Below are 17,891 nucleotides of genomic sequence, written 5' to 3' on the forward strand. Positions count from 1 at the left end.
TAGCCCAAGATCATCCAAGTCTTCTCTCCCCTTGTCATCTTTTGAGGCCATCTTGGGTGCATAAGATTAGTATCCAAAATCTTGTTTTATAATTTTAGGATGCCTGCTTGGGGATTTCATCACCCCTTGGACGACCTCAACTCCAACATTCTGGCAGAGTATAAAGATTAGGAGGTGAATCCAAAGACACCTCTCTTGGGACCAATATTTTGTCACTCGGGCTAAGCCTCAAGGAACTTTATACCCTTGAGAAGTGAAAGAGGAGAAGTGGGTTGCCGCTCCTCTCGGCTGTGTGTTTTCTTTTTGGTTTCATCTATGAATTTGGGCCTCACGTACCTTGGGTATATCAAGGACTCCTTAGCTAACTCCTTAGTGTAGTCACTGCCTCTAGAGAACCCCATGGTTGTGATCTTAATACTTGAAAATATATCATGTCAAGCAATCCCAAGACCAAGTTTAAGAAGGCTAAGATTCCTCAAATACCAGCCTATAAGGAAATCAAAGCAGAGCATAAGAAGCATACCCTCAACCCTAGGATTGCCAAATTGGATCAAATTGAGAAAGACAGAGCTGAAGTAGCATTGCAAACTAAATGGGACTACAAAATCCAAAACCTAACCCTTCGACATGGTGTTAATATGAGCCTTATCGATAACTCTACTATTACTCATTCTGATTAGGTCCTTCCTTTTTTCACACACACTTACACACATATAGGTTTAGTCTCTTAATTTCACTATCCCATCTAAACATTTGAAGTCAGACCATCTCCTCTCATCTTAGGTTGTTGAAGAAGAATCCTCCACCTACATTGTTAAAATCTTAGCATTATTTCCTCACCCACTTAGAAACATTTTTGCATCACATCTCTCATCATCTTGAGTATCCTCAAAACACAACACTTTTCTAGGAATAGGTTATTTTTGGTGTCCCGCATCACCTTGAACCAAAGGTTAGGGTCACACTTTTTGCATCACTATCACATTTCGCACATTCACATCTTAGGAGAACACAACCACCATATCATTTGGACACCCTTAGTATCATCCCTCACTGCATTTTCATCTTTAGGAGAAGCATCCTTTCATTCCATCCACCACACATTTTGGTAGGCACACATGAAAAAAATACATGGATCCTAGTCATAGTGGTAACACATCTCGAGCTTAGATGTACTCTGTAGTATCCATGACACCATCAGACCCACCACCGCAAATCCCAGAGGAACCAGGATCATCCATAGATATTGAGGCTTTCATGAACCAACTTGGTCATGCTACCATCGTAAATGCCATCATAGATCACAACAAGGAAACCATCATGGAAAATTTCTTATGAGACAATGTTGGTGTCTTCGAGTTTGGACGTCCACCACTGATCAACATAGCAGATCCTACTCACCCTTTGTTTGGATGGCAACCACCTCATGTAGAACCAGCAGACCCAAATATCCCCTCGACCCAAGTGCAATTCCCCATTCCATAGAACACTCATCCCATTCCCACTCAACCATTGGTGTATACTATATCTCAACCAACCTCAAGTATACCCTTTGCATCTATTTCCACCACTCATTTTTTTGCTCCACCAAATCCTCCATTTGCATTCAACAACACTACCTTTTCATTTCCACCCTGTATTGCATCTAGTTCATTTGCTACTCAAATACCACCATTAGGGTCCAATACCTCATCCTCCATCCCAGCAAACATCACTATTAACCCCTTTGTAACTAGCCAAAGCTCTTCAGCCATGTTCCTTTGGGACCTTGGAATTTTGCTGCAACACAGGAACCTATCATTAGTCTTCCCCCTAGCACTGCAGTCACGCTCACACCTTCAGCACTATCATCCACTGCTTCACATAGCTATTCACTCCCACCCCTCACCAACTATTTCTCCATGCCACCTCTAGGAAATAGCCCAAATCCAATGCCACTGCAGTTCTCCACAGTAAGCACTTTGCCGCAAATTAACTACCTTGTGCCTACTCTAAATTAGTCCTACTCTCAAGTAGGCGCACAACCCACACATATTGGGCATGGTATATATTCCCAAAGCATGGCACAAGCATCATCTGCATTACCATCATTCTTGCCGCAGTCTTGGCACCAACAGTATGCCCAAGCACCCACACAAAACTACCTCATAGGGCAATAGCCTCATACTTACCTACCACACCCACCTCAGTAGATGCAATAGTATGCACAACCCACGTTCCAATAAACCATAGTATCCACTCCACCAGTTATGCAAACCATTTCTCCACAGGCACCATATGGTCTTTAGAGTTCCCCATATCACACTTCAAACTCTGGCACGTATCCTACACCAAGGGCACCTAGATCGGGGGCACCCACTCCTCCACTTGTAAAATATGAATGGGAAGAGATGAAAAATGCTCTCAAAGCCCTCAAGGATGGGACAAACACCAAGACTTTCAAATTTGAAAATGATTTCCCATACCCTTTTGATAAGACTATCATGTTGACCCCATTTCCTAAACATTTTGAGGTCCCCAAGTTTGACAAATTTAGGGGGAAGAGTGATCCAGTCACACATGTTAAGGAATTCTATATGCATTGTCAAGAGGTAGCTTATAAAAATGTGTTCCTCATGCAGCTCTTTCCCAAAAGCCTAACAGGACCAGCCTTGGAATGGTTCTGTCGTATCCCTCAAGGTACTATTAAAACTTTTGCGGAACTTTCTAAGGCCTTTGTTGCTTAATATACCCATCTCCTTGAGATTGAATTATCTATAGTGGACCTTGTCCACACTAAACAAAAAGGATGGGAAAGCCTCACAGAGTACCTACAACGCTGGCAAATCCTCACAACAAGGATCTCTTGCACCATCCCTGAGCGCCATCTTGTCAAGATGTTCATAAATAATTCACACCCTAGCCTTGCTCATCACATGGTTATGAACTATTTGCAAACATACAAGGACATCAAAGAAAAAGGAATGGGCCTCGAGCAAGGTCTCATTAAGGATGGTGTCATCAGATTGTACAAAGAAAACACCCAAGACCATGGTTTGAGCAACGAAAAAACTCGATATTGGAACAAAAATAAGAATACAGTGATAGATGGTGCCACTGACACTCAACAGGTCCTTATTGTTGGAGTGGCTACCAATGTTCCCACCACATTTTGCCAACAAAAAATTTATCAACAGCAACTTCATGCATACCACCAGCCACCCGTGCAAACTCATCAGCAAATATAGGTTCCTCATAATCAAACTAATGTTATCACACTAGCAGCAGGTAGTAAACCCCGTGTTCAGAGGCAACCACGAACATACACCCCATTGGGAGAACCTCTTGATATGATCTTTGAAAAATTGGCCAAAGATAACCTTGTTCGATATCCACAAACGCAACCCTTGGAACCCAATTAGTCTAGAGCATCCTGGTACAAAGATAACGAATATTGCAAATTCCATCATGTCAAAGGGCACACTACCCTTAAATGCATGCAACTTAAGGATTATGTACAGGACCTCATCGACCGAAAAGAGATCATAGTGGGGGCACAACCCTCACCTAATGCAGGATTAATGATGTATCAAAATGCTTTCCCTCCTCATAACACAAACTCGAGAAAGACACCTGCAAACCCTATTATCAAAAAACCTAACAATGCTCTGGGTAAACGAGGTGACAATTGAGACACATCTTAGAATTATACCTCCGCGTACATACACTATGGTAGCTTAATTGGTTGCATATCCCAAGTTGAACTATATGTCAATGTCATCAATATCAAAGGCCCAAACACTCAGTGTGTAGTTGCTACCCATCGAACACGACTCAATATAGCTGGTCCATCTATATCCACACAAATCAGACCACCATCAGCATGACCACCTCCATCTCGAGCATCTCCATCAGAATCACCTTCATTAGGGCCACAGTATAACATCTTGGAACACCTTGGAAACACGTCGGCCCAGATCTCCATCCTGGATGTCTTACGGACAAGCCCACTTTATCAAGAGATACTTGACAGCACTCTATGTGAGTCACACATCCCCTCTAACATAAATGCCACTGAGTTTCATAACTTGGTTGGCCATCTTTCAGCCTCATGTGCCCTATCTTTTAAAACCACTAATATCCCAGCAATCAAACCCAATCACATCCTCCCACTTCGCATCATTGTTATGGTCTCTGACTTTGTAGTTAAATGTGTCATGATAGATAATGGATCGGCTCTAAACCTATGTACTCTAAAGTTCATCAAGCAGGCAGGATATATTGAAGCAGATATCATCAATGAGGTGATCACCATCAAAGCATATGACAATTTGGAGCGTACTACTAAAGGAACCATCTTGCTCCCTATCAGAGTCATCCCAGCCACTCAAGAAACACTGTGTCATGTAGTTGATCTTAATCTTCCATATAACATCCTCCTCGGTCATCCATGGATTCATGCCATGAAGGGCATTCCATCCACCTATCATCAGTGCATCAAATTTTCACATAATGGCACTGAGATAACCATCCACGCCGATCCTGAACCCTTTTCTTATTGCAATGTGGTTGAAGCTTCATACACCAATCACTATCTTGGGATCAAAATTGGCACCACCATGGCCAGCTCCTCTGGCACCTGCCACGATTCGGACACCATTTCAGCCTCCACTCTCTCCATAGTTAAGATCAACTACCAAGGTTGTGGTGAGTATAGTCTCACGGATGCTTTTGCTGTTGGCACTCTACCACTTGACCCACATACTCAAGGATGTCCAATACATCAAGGGCCTATACCAGAAACCACCTCTCAACTTCACCAGTTGGGCCCTACCACATTTGTCACCAAAGGTATCCTTGATGGAGCAGAAAATACACCAGACATTCACACATGGCTATACAAGGAGCCACCTCCTAAAAGTGAAGCACTTCTTGATCACTTTAAACAGAAATATCCCTGGTCACATCGCTTGGCCACAGAGAAATCGAATTATCAAAGAGATGGCTTAGGCTGCCATACATCAGGTATGAGACAGCCTATAGAAGCACACCAAGGGTAGAAAACCAAAGGCTTGGGCTATGGACTCCCTACAACTGGGGGCACTACAACAGAAGGTCATGCCTTTATGAACATCCAAAACACTCTCGTTGAGGTTGAAGACATCCCTGAGGAAGTTGAAAAGAAATCTTACGACGATATTTTCCTTGACAAAATAATCCTTAGAGCCTCTGTGCTCTACCAGTTATCCTTAAATCTCATAGACCTCCCCCTCGCTCACCCCGAACTCATAGATTGGAACCAACCAAGTGTCATTCATGTTGATGAGTTCTCTACCGAGCACGCACTCCTTAAATTCATGGAGGCAAAAATGCCACATAAATGGTCACCTCCACCATCGGCATATGTCTACAAGCTATATCCTACAGGTTACTTTGGGGAGGAGGAAATCTTTAGTCACAAAAATGAAATCCCAAAAGAAATAAAAAAGCAAGAAGATAAAAGAAAAACATCCCATGGTGAAAACTACTCTGGAGCGCCATTGGGTGACGCAAAAAATGAAACAAAAATAAAGGATGATTCCAATGGTGAAAACCTCTCAAAGGCACCCAAGGATGGAGATTTCATCCTTCCCCCATAGGAGCATCGACCTCCTATATCTTCAGTTTTGATAGAAGAAACTTGGCCTATAGATATTAGTCTGACAGAGATGCCACATATCACATATATCGTAGCCTCTTTACTACCTGAACAAGCAGAGCTTCTTCTTGAAGTCCTCCATGAAAATATAACCGCTTTGCATGGTCATATCAGGATATGCCAGGTTTGGACCCCAAACTAGTTGTACACCATCTGGCAATAGATCTAGGAACCAAGCCTGTCAAGCAAAAACTTTGAAAAATGCACCCCAAGGTGGCTTTATTAGTCAAAGAAGAGCTAGAGAAGTTGTTGGAGGCCAAAGTCATTTGACCAATAGATTATTCTAAATGGATTTCTAATATGGTACTTGTTACCAAGAACTCTGGTGATATCAGAATTTGCACCAATTTTTGAGATCTTAATAAAGCTTGTCCAAAGGATGACTTTCCACTACCAAATATCGACATGATTGTGGATCTCACCGCAAGTCATGAACTCTTGTAACTAATGGATGGTTTCTCTAGATATAATCAGATTCATATAGTAGAAGAAGATCAGCATAAGACGACATTTACTATACCTCGGGGCACATTCTACTACAATATGATGCCCTTTGGGTTAAAGAACACTGGGGCAACCTACCAGCACGCGATGACGGTCATCTTCCATGACCTAATCCATAAGATACTTGAGGATTACGTAGATGATATTCTAGTCAAATCTCTCAATGCTCTGGATCACTTGTCTCACCTTAAGGAAGTGTTTAACTGACTGGCAGAATATCATCTCATGCTAAATCCAAAGAAGTGTGTCTTTGGTGTTACTTCAGGAAAGCTCCTAGGCTTCATTGTGTCACAGTGCAGTTTTGAGATTGACCCTAAGAAGGTCAAGCCATCATGGATATGGCTCCCCCTAAGACACTCAGGTACCTTCATTCTTTGCAAGGAAAACTCCAATTAGTTCGGCGATTCATTTCTCAGCTTGCTGATAAGTGTCAACCTTTCACTCACTTGCTTAAGAAAAATCAAATTTTCAAATGGGACCAAGCTTGCCAGCACAATTTTGAGCTCATCAAGCAATACTTAGCTAATCCACCTATTTTGGTTCCTCCAGTTGCAGGATTCCCACTCATATTGTACATCACAGCTACTCCTACAGCATTAGGTGCTCTGCTAGCACAACTTGATGATGTAGGGAAGGAATGAGCTATTTATTACATCAATCGAACATTAGTGGGATATGAGCTCAACTACACACCAATGGAGAAGGCATGCTTAGCAGTAGTGTTTGCCACCCAGAAGATACATCACTACATGTTGATTCATATTGTACAACTGATCTCAAAGATTGATCCATTGAAATATATGCTCTCGTACAATACTCACCAGACACTTGGAAAAATGGGTTATGCTTCTCAGTGAGTTTGACATTTAGTATGTTGACAGAAAGGCCATCAAAGGTCGGGCTATTGTAGATCACTTGGTTGATGCACCCTTAGTTGCAAATCACCACTCATCTTGGAATTTCCAAATGAATACCTCTGTTTGATAGAAAAATAATCACTCTGGAAGCTATATTTTGATAGATCCTATACATCTCATGGCTCCGGTACGGGCATACTTTTGGTTACACCTCAAGGTGATTATATTCCCAAATCTTTCAAACTACAATTTTGCTGTACCAATAACATTGCAGAGTATGAGGCCCTTGTTGCAGGACTCAAAATTGCCATTGAATGGAATATCATAGAGCTTCAGGTCTATGGTGATTCTCAACTTATCATCAAACAAGCTTTGGATGAATATCAAACCAAGGATGACAAGTTACTACCTTACAAAGATCTGGTTGATCAACTAAAGGAGCATTTCACTCAGATCCAGTTCATATAGATACCTAGACTCCAGAATAAGGAAGTTGATGCTATGGCTACTATTGGTTCTCTCTTAGAAATACCACACAAAGCCATGCAGTATGAATTCTTGGTCGAGCAGCTGCACAGACTCGCATATGAGAATGATGAATCAACACGAGTCTGTATCTTAGTTGGTCCCCAATCCCCATGGCACCACAAAATTCATGCTTACCTACTAAATGGTATCATATCCCCTCACCTCACACGAACCCAACGCCAAAACCTTATTCGCAAAGCTTCTCGTTACACTATCATTGCCCAAACCCTATATTATTGTGGTTATCATGATACTCTCTCTCGATGTTTAGATCAAAATGAGGTTGCGTTGGCTCTCAAAGAGGTACATGCTAGACTTTTTGGTGCTCACACGAGTGGGATGGTGCTAGCAAAGCAGATCCTTCGGGCTGGATATTACTAGCCTACTCTAGAACAGGATGCATGTGAATTTGTGAAGCGATGTTTACCTTGTCAACAACATGCTAATTTAATTCGGGCTCCTGCATAAGACTTGCAACCCATTGCACCACCATGGCCTTTTGCATGTTGGGGATTTGATCTTGTTGGTCTTATTGTGCCACTTTCTTCAAAAGGGCATAAGTGGATAATCACCGCAACTGATTATTTCACTAAGTGGATTGAAGCAGTTCCCCTTGTTACTGCCACGGGAATTCGGGTGTCCAAGTTTATATTGTATCATATCATATGTCGCTTTGGCATCCCAGCTACCATTTTCACAGACCATGGAGGTAATTTTAAAAACCTAAATATGGAGGAATTGTGCACTTCCCTCCACATCCACCACCGCTTCTCGAGCCCATATTTCCCACAAGGTAATGGTCAAGCTTAGGCAACTAATAAAACCCTCCTCAAAATCCTCAAGAAATTTTTCAATGACTCTGGCTGTGATTGACATCTACAAATTAATCCCACCCTATGGGCATACCACACTTCATTCCATACAGCCACTGGCACAACTCCATACTCCTTGGTCTATGGTGTTGAAGCAATCCTACCTATTGAGGTTGAACTCCCATCGCTCTGCATTTCTCTCCGAGGACAGATATTTGATGAGGAATATAGAGTGGCTCAACTTACTCAACTTGACCTACTTGATGAAAGAAGGCAACAGGCCTATGACCATCTCATGGTCTATCAAAGTTGCCTCAAGCACAATTTTAACACCAAAGTCCACCCATGCAATTTTCAAGAAGGTGACATGGTCCTCAAATAAAATATGAAGGTTCAAGCTGACAAAGGAAAAAAAGGCAAGTTCGAGCCCACCTGGCTTGGTCCTTATGTGGTCACGACATCTTTTGGCTCAGGAGCCTATCAGTTATCTATCCTTGAAGGTGAAGTCCTAAATGATCCTACCAACATTATTCACCTCAAGAAATTCTATGCCTAAAGATAAAATTTGTAAATCAAGGAAAGAAAAAAGGCATAAAATAAAGAGTCCAATGGTGAAAACTTGGCAATTCAAGCACCTTGGATAGGTCCCTGGTGAAAACCTAGCAAATAGGCGCTAGGTGTACTACAGCTCTTCCATTATCTATTATTGACACACACCCCTTTATCTCCCCTCCATATCCTATCACTCATCCCACCCACTTTTCCAAGGTGTTCCTTATCATTATTCACCATACTTCGCAAACATCATCCTCTAGCACTTCACACTATGTAACATCGCATCTCATTTATAGCATCCCATGTACCATACTTGATGTACTCTACTAGATCTTCCCTATCACATGCTTTTTTATCCTTACCATATGTAGCATATACAACCCATATAACATGTGTCTCATCCCCTTTGCACTAACCCTTGTCTCCCATATACTGTACCTATGTGAATACAACAATATTCGACCCCTTGTACATAAATCACACTTTACATAAACCCACCACAACAAAACCATGTATTATAACAACGCTATCTCTTCATCCTGAGCTTTCCCCCATCATGCATATACCTACTATTATGTTTTGCTATCTAGTTGCAAGTTCCCCTGTCCTTAACTAGTCTTACTTGTACATACTACCCACATTTTGTTGCAACCCGTCAGTTGATCCCTTTGACAAAAGGTTCCTTTTTCCCTTTGCACAATTTTTTTGTTTCTTTTGTCTCCTTTTTGGTTGATTGTTTCCACGTATCTTTTTGTTGTTTCCTCCTCAAGATCACCATGATCATTTCATATCATGGTGTGTTTTGACTAGGGCACCTAAAGAGGTTGGTTTTGCTCACAGTCTTTTTGCTGCTTATGAGTCAGTTTGATATTATCCTTGCATATTTCAAACATATTTTCATCTTTCGATAAATCATGATGCACTTGGGTAATCTCATTTTCTTGTGGATCATCCAGCATCATTCCAACACCGATCTTTTCGAGACTCACGTGTGATGCTGGGGCAATCCTTGTGTGCTTGTTTGAGTCAGTCCTATGGAATTTTGGAGAAAAGGCCTTGATGTTCTTAGTAACCTTGGCAGATCCCTAACAATCCTATATCAACTAAAGTGTTTACACTACATAGTGGTACTTCCTCACGAAGTACCCCATGCTCAAGCTTTCTCCTCCTTGCCATCACCCCTCTCCCTTGAACTATCACTTTTTCCACCCTTAGAATCATTTGATTCAAAAGCCTCGAACATAAATTCTTATCTTATTCTCATCATGATGTGATCCCTATCATAAGTTACTATCCTAGCTCTAAAAATCTTTACTATCCTCCTGACTACAAGTTTGTTGGTCACTCTTTGACCAACATCATTCTCCTTAGAGTCAGTATCTCCTCTGAACACTTTTCATATCGTAGAAACACTATCATAAGTCAAAACATTGGTTATCTTATTCCAGCATCATTGTTTGTCTCACATCTCTCACAATCTAGTATGTTGTATTATCATCACTTGTATCCTTTATCATATCGCAGAATATCATCGTGTTCGGTCTTTTTTTTATTCTCACATGATTATCATAAACTCCTAGGTGTATCTTTTAGTTTGTGTTCTTTTAGCGTATCCTAAATTCACTGTTCTCTCTTAGGGTTCATTTTAGCATAGTCATTCATCATTAGATTAGGGTCCATTTTAGCATAGTCATTCATCATTGGATTAGGGTTCATTTAAGCATAGTCATTCGTCATTAGATTATCAATCATTTAGCGTAGTTTTTCATCATTAGATTCTGATTCATTTTAGCATCATCATTCCCCATTAGATTATCAATCATTTAGCGTAGTTTCTCATCATTAGCTTGCGATTCATTTTAGCATTATAAGTCCTTTATCATCAGGTTAGTTTCATTTTAGCATTAAGGTTCATCCTTAAGAGTTGTACTTCATTTTGTGTATTTTCATCTTTTATTTTATCAATTTATTTGTTTTAATCTTTGATCCATTTTTTCATTGGTGTTAACATATCCTAAGTGTCATTATATTCATTTTTTTGTATCATAAATCTGTTGTTTATCCTTTAGTTGGTAATTCGTCTTACATTTGTCACTTATTTTATAGTTTGTACTTATCATCATACAACATCATATCAAATACTTTCCAAAACAATCAATTTCCCGAGATCACATCACATCTATCATAGAACAACATAACATCATCAACATCATATCAAAAACCTATCATACTATCGAAAATCTCATCATCATCACATCTATAATATCATAAAGAAGATCATGTTATCAAGGATCACATCACATCTATGATATCATAGCTTAAAAATGCATCATATCTACACTATCATAGCTAAACTCACATCATAATCAATTTATATCCTGTACACAATGTCATCACAAATCACATCCTGCATCACAAACTATCAGTACACTCATAAAATCATAGCCGCATCCTGCATCACTAATCGTCAGCAATATCAGCAAAACATCACTATCTATCCAACATGTATCAAACCACTATATGTAACATCACTAGTCCATAAACACATATAACACCAGAATCATCATATCTATATATCAATGAAAGAATGAAAGAATAACAGTCCATCAGTGTACATATGTCCATATAGTACAAACAGGTCTAAGCCCGCACAAAACCTCCATGTGTCTCACAAAAATTGATATATGCATGATACTCGGTATCCCAAGAAAGATGCCTACTCATCGATGGTCAACCCATCGTCCCTGCATCATTAGTCTCCTCTTGTGCCCCTCTCCTAGCCCCTGGCGCTGGTGGTGGTGGAGGTGGTGGTCCCATCGATCCTCCCCCTATCCCAGAGCTCTCTGCCTCCTCTCCCAACCCATGCCACTGGGTCGGCCCTGCCCTCTGACTATGCCCTGTGCATCGAGACCTGCCAGCACTCTCTCCCCCACTACTCCATCCACTCTCCCCTCCTCCCTGCATCCTTGTATGGGTACCTGTTGTGCCTAACCGAGTCAGCTGCTTGTAATGCTCAATCTGTGACGCTGGCATTGCAGCATGGTACCTCCCCTGGTAGAACCCAACCCTCTCCCTCAACTCCTCCACCTCTGCCCACAGTCTTCGCAGCTCCTCCAAACCCCCTCCCACTGCCACTTATGCTTGTAAGGTCACCACCTCCACCACCAACCTATCTCGCTCCTACTAGAGGGCGTCTAGTCTAGCCTACACCCCCTACCTCTCTACAGTCACAGCATCCAACCTCCCCTCCATCCAGCCCACCTCTATTTGTAGCCTTCCCACCTCCACCCCTGCCTTGTCTACCTACCCCTAGGTTGTATCTCGCTCCCATCTGAATTGATCTCGCTCTAACCAGAGTTGATCTCTCTCTTGCTAAGTATTTTGAAGCAACAAGCTCGTCACTACGTGTGCCTACTCTAGCAAGGTGTATCAGCCTGCCAACTCGTCATCTTCTCCCCTGATCGACGATCCTCCTACCTCTCCCCTTTTTGCCCCTGTGCCTCCTCTCCTCCTCTCTCTGGATGGGCTCCCCTCTCCTCCACTCTCCTCTCTAGCTTAGCTCTCCTCTCCTCCCCCACCACCCTCCTCCTCTAACGGGCAAGCTCCTCCTCTTGTGCAGTTGTTGTTGCACATTGTCGCAACCCCCTCTCCACATATCGCCCCTATCGGGTTGCTCGGTCTAGCTCCACTGCCGCCACCACTACCCTCATACCCTATGCTCTTCCCACTAGTCTCGACCTCACAAAAGTGTCTGGTACTCCTGTGTGGAGCCCCACATTTGCTGCCCCACCAAACCAATCCCACTATTGTGGCTCCAGCTCTCACCATGCCCTCCAAAAGCCATACCTCTGTAGGGATGGCCCATACATTGACACTAGCTCCCAAGTAACCCGCTGATACTAGTGCGGATCCCCCACTGCCACACAAACTACTGCAATGCCCTGTTTGGTCTATACTGCTTTGCAATGTACTCCCATCTCCCAAACATGAAGCATGGAGAAATGGTGTAGGGGAACTGCTCTCCCTCCTCTACCCATAGTCCCAAGCCCATGTATGGCCTCCACACCACTGCCACTATCTCATTAATGCGAACTCTCCAGTAGTCCATTGAATCTACATGGTGGTATGTCAAAGGCTCAGCCCAACTATATGCCACTGGCTCCTCTGGCTGCCTATCTCTATACCCCAATGGCCTGAGCACTACAATATGCTCCCAAGCCCATACCTGTAGTAGTGTCAAAAACCCAATGCTCCTCCCCTGTTGATCATCGCCCTAATACACTATCTGATGTAGGTCACGGTATAACTCGGCCAACATCAAAGAACCCCATGCAGTTGGGCATCTTGCATCAACTATCTACATCACCACTGGAATCAATGCCAGCGTCACACCTGTACCACCTGTATCTGGAGCAATATACCCTAAAACCAGCCCCAAAACATAGAAGTAGATCCACCTCTCTGCCGTAACATGATCCAGGTGCTCATCCAATGCAAACTGTCCTTGTCGGATCCTGTACTCCACTCTTGGCCCCATCAGTCTCTACACAGCTGCCTCTGCTATCATCTCTCTAGTCGCCATGACTGGCATCCCCCGTATTGGTAGTCTAAATATTTGGTACACATCCTCCAGCATCACCATCATCTCCCCCGTTGGAAGGTGAAACATCGCTATCTCACTGTGCCATCTCTCGCACAATGCTGTAACCATCATCATATAAGTATGTGTATGGGGCAACCTCGCCAGGTGGCCTCACCCGATCACCTCGACCCATGCCCAATCAGTCGACATTAGCATCTCTCCTGTGTGCAACACTACTACTTGTCGCTCCCGTGACACAAGTGCATCCAGCGACCACTACACACAACCAAAACCAATCAAACTGTCAATTTTCTATCTCCTTGTTTATCCTACCACCCTCCCCTCCCTCAAACCTAGCTTTTTCTCCCTTTCTTTTGCAAAACCCGCGTTCCCGCGAAGCCTATCCTACTGCGATCCCATGGAAGTATGTTCTCGCGAGATCGCGTTGTTGACTCTACTCTAAATCCCTTGACCTTTCCCTTGATCTCACTAGTGTATTCCTGTGATCTCTCTAGCTGGCGATCCTGCCGACCCTTGATCTCGTGGGATCGCATTCCTACACTATCCCCTTTTAACCCCTTTCTCGTTGAACAACACCCTTAACCCGCAAGGATGCATTCCTTATCGCAAGGATGCTATCCCGCTGACTCTATCCCGTTCCCGCATAGCATCCCATCCCGGGATCGCTTTCCCACAAAATGACTATTTCAAAACTTGCATCCTCCCACCTGATGCCATGTTTCGCGGGATCGCAATCCCGCTGATCCCACTCGCGTTCCCACTGGACCCGTGCCTTAAGGATTGCATTTTCACTTTCGCGAGAATGTTATAATCAATGCATAAACCAAAAACACAAAGAAGTTTTAGACCTTGCCGATCGATTAAGCGCCCCTCATACTCGTACTCATCGTACTATGTCTACTCGATGCTATGGTTGCCTAATACCCGCCATCATAATCTTCACTGTAGAGCTCCTAATCAACAATATCTCCTCCTTAATCAGATTGGAAATGATCCCTTCTAGCAAGGTACTAAGAAAATTTACTTCATATTTATGTTATTAGATTGTCTGCAATACAAGAACCAAGATGTACTCTTGGTAATGACCTAACTCTAGACAATCTAGTTGGTAGACCCATTGCTACTAAATTGTCAAATGATGATTATTATAATGCCCCTATTATTGAATCTTCTTTCAAGTCATAATTGATATTGCATAAGTCTAAGAAAGAAAAAAAAAAGTATGAGACTAGTGAGAGTGAATCCTCTGATGATGATCTTGAAGATCTTGAAGCATTAGTGGTTAGGAGACTTCCAAGAGGTAGAGGTAAGTACAAAGGTAAACTTTCTATAATATGTTTTTCATGCACTAAAGTTGCTCATATTTTTGCAAGGTGTCCTGACATGGATGACAAGTGTAGACACCTAAATTTGATTACACCACTTTGGTAATCCTATTTAACTATCTCTAAAGGCATCATTATTTAAATTCATACTTAATTAAATCCTTTGCCATCCCCTAGCTGATTAATTTATTTAATCATCTATAGTCCTAAATTGATAAATCAAATAACCCATTATTTATCAATTAATCATATTCTCCTATCTATTTTCAAATCTCAAATTTATTAAAATCACTTTAATAAACAAAACCCTCAAATCTAATAGCCCCTAAACTATCCTAAAATCCTCCATTTAGCCTAATCCACCCCATCCACCCATACTAACTTAGCTTAGCCACTAACTCACCCACCCTCATGAATGCCATCCACTTGCACATCTCTAACATCCTTAATCTAATCCTAACGCAAGCCTAATCCCCCCCCTAACCTTGTCACATTCCCTAAGTGAGCTTAAAACTTTCCTAAGCCAAACCAAAGTCTCCTCCCTCAAAATATCCCAACCACTAAGCCTTCAATGCTCTTACATGCCCTTAAAAGCTCTTTCAAGCCATTATGAGGGCCATTTAAGGCCTTGAGCCTCCTTTTTTTGACTCATCCTTGCCTTTTCCTCCACCCAATGACCTTGTGACATGTGTCACTCCTTGATTGGTGCTAAACAAGCACAATCCATGTGCTCCCCTTTGAGTGCATCCTAGCCCTCCTTAAGCTTTCATCTCTCCTTGCATCTTAGCCCTCCATCCCTCAAGCCCTTGGCCAATAAATTGAATCTCCTCCCTTCACAAAATCATTCATCCTCCATGCAAAGTTATAATGCTATTTTGAGAGCTCATAAACTACCAGAATATCATTATACTATTGGAATCACTCCATGACTCCATTGTTGAAACCTTTCCTCACTCACTCCATCCATCCATCTAAGCTTAAAGCATAACTTGTGAGCATACATTCCTAAAATCAAGGATAAATCCATTGCATCATTGTGTTATGCCATTTGGAGCTTACCATTCTTGGTTTGCCTACATTTTTGGTGATAACAAATCGGTCCTATCTTAAGTGTTAGCTTGTTTAGTTTTGTTAATGCTTTCATCTAATGGTTAGTATTCATGTTACACTACTAAACTAGGTGATACAACAAGTATGAAAGGATGGATAGAAAGTTCAAAGGAAAAAGAGATGGAAAAGACAACAAAGGATACAAGAATTAAAAAGGAAAAGGTAATAGGTCTTGTTATATTGCTGAAGAAGAAAGTGATAGTGAATCTGATATTAATGATGAAGAAGTTCTTTATATTGTTATGAAAGGTGATTCTGATGAAGATGAGAAAATTGCACTTATTTCATATGTGGGTAAAGGTGATAGATGGATAATTAATAGTGGTTGTTCACATCACATGACTTATGATAAAAGTAAATTTTAAAACCTATAACGTTATAAAGGAGGTAGTATTAAGTTTGGCAATGATGCACCATATTTTGTGAAAGGAAAAGGACCAATAAAATTAACTGATAAGATCATATGTAAAACTATTTATTAGGTTGAAGGACTTGACTATAATTTGTTGAGTGTGGCACAATTGAATAGTTCAGGCTACAAAATTGAATTTGAGAATAAGAAGGCCAAGATCTACAATGGCTCAAGAGAATTTATTGGAAGTGGAGAATAAACTAGAGGCAATTTATTATATCTAGACTTATATGATGACACTTGTTTATTTTCATAATGTGAAGATATATGGTTATGGAATAAGAGGAAATGTCATGTGAACTTTGACAATTTGGTAAGCATTAGTAAGATGAAGAAAGTAAGAGGGATACCTAAATTGAAGAAACCTAATAATGTGGTGTGTAAATAATGTCAGTTGGGAAAAATGAAAAAGTCTAGTTTCAAGAGAAAAACCTATACTTATAATGTTATTTTAGAATTGGTTCATACTAACCTTTGTGCAGCTATTGTTGTACAAAGCTACTATGGTGACAAATACTTTATTCTATTTGTTGATGACTACTCTAGAATGATGACCATGATGTTTCTTAAATAAAAATATAGGTGGTGTTTTGATAGAGTTGAGAAAGAGACAGGTAAAAGCTTGAAGTGTCTGAGATCTAACAGAGGAGGTAAATTCATATCTATTGAATTCAACACATTCTATAATTATAGAGGAATTAAAAGATAGATGTCTACACCTATGACCCCTCTATAGAATGGTATGGATGAAAGGAGGAATAGATCAAGCATGGACTATGTTAGGACATTGATGATGGAGAAGAATGTTGCACCTAACTACTAGAGAGAAGTTGTAAGTACAATTGTTTATACCTTGAACAGAGTACAAGTCAAGAAAGGTACAAACCTTACACCTTTTGAGCTATGGTATAGATTTACACCTAATGTGAAGTGTTTCAAAGTTTTTGGAAGAAAATATTATATATTGAAAGATAATATAAATGGAAAATTGATGCTAAAAGTGATGAAATCATATTCTTAGGTTATTCCACTAAGAGAAAGGCATATAAGTGTTTGAACTCTAACATTAATAAAGTTGTGGAAAGTGCAAATGTGAAAGTTGATGAATAGGAAAAAAAGAATGAAGTTGAATGTAAAAAGGAACCTAAAGATTAAAAAATATTTATATACATTGATGAAGGTGATTCTAGCACCTTACCAAAACCTCAAAATAAATTTGTCGAGCAATAGTAGTAGCCAGTACATGTCGAGTTGAAGTAACAGTGTGTCGAGCTTCAAAAAGTTCATGTCAAGCAACAGCCTAAGCATGTTGAGCAATAGAAAGTGGTTTCCAAATAGCCAAAAGAGCTAGCAAAAATACATGAAGTTCTATCTAAAGTCAATCTGCAAGATGAACCTAAAGTAGAAGAAAGAAGAAGAGAACCTACATTAGAAAAATATGTAAGAAGACATCATGCAACTAATCAAATCATTGGAGACAAAGATTTTAGAATTATGACAAGGAAAAG

The 17,891-nt window shown here is 41.0% G+C and overlaps 1 pseudogene; it reads left to right on the forward strand.

Annotated features, from left to right (window-relative positions):
• The first annotated feature begins 14,525 nt into the window (after positions 1 to 14,525).
• Positions 14,526 to 17,891, forward strand: part of LOC149529219 (kynurenine 3-monooxygenase-like) — a 107,032-nt pseudogene continuing 103,666 nt past the window's right edge.

Source organism: Cupressus sempervirens, chromosome 11 (genome assembly GCF_028749045.1).
Source record: "Cupressus sempervirens isolate cs-2001-9-10 chromosome 11, ASM2874904v1, whole genome shotgun sequence".
NCBI classification, from domain to species: Eukaryota; Viridiplantae; Streptophyta; class Pinopsida; order Cupressales; family Cupressaceae; genus Cupressus; species Cupressus sempervirens.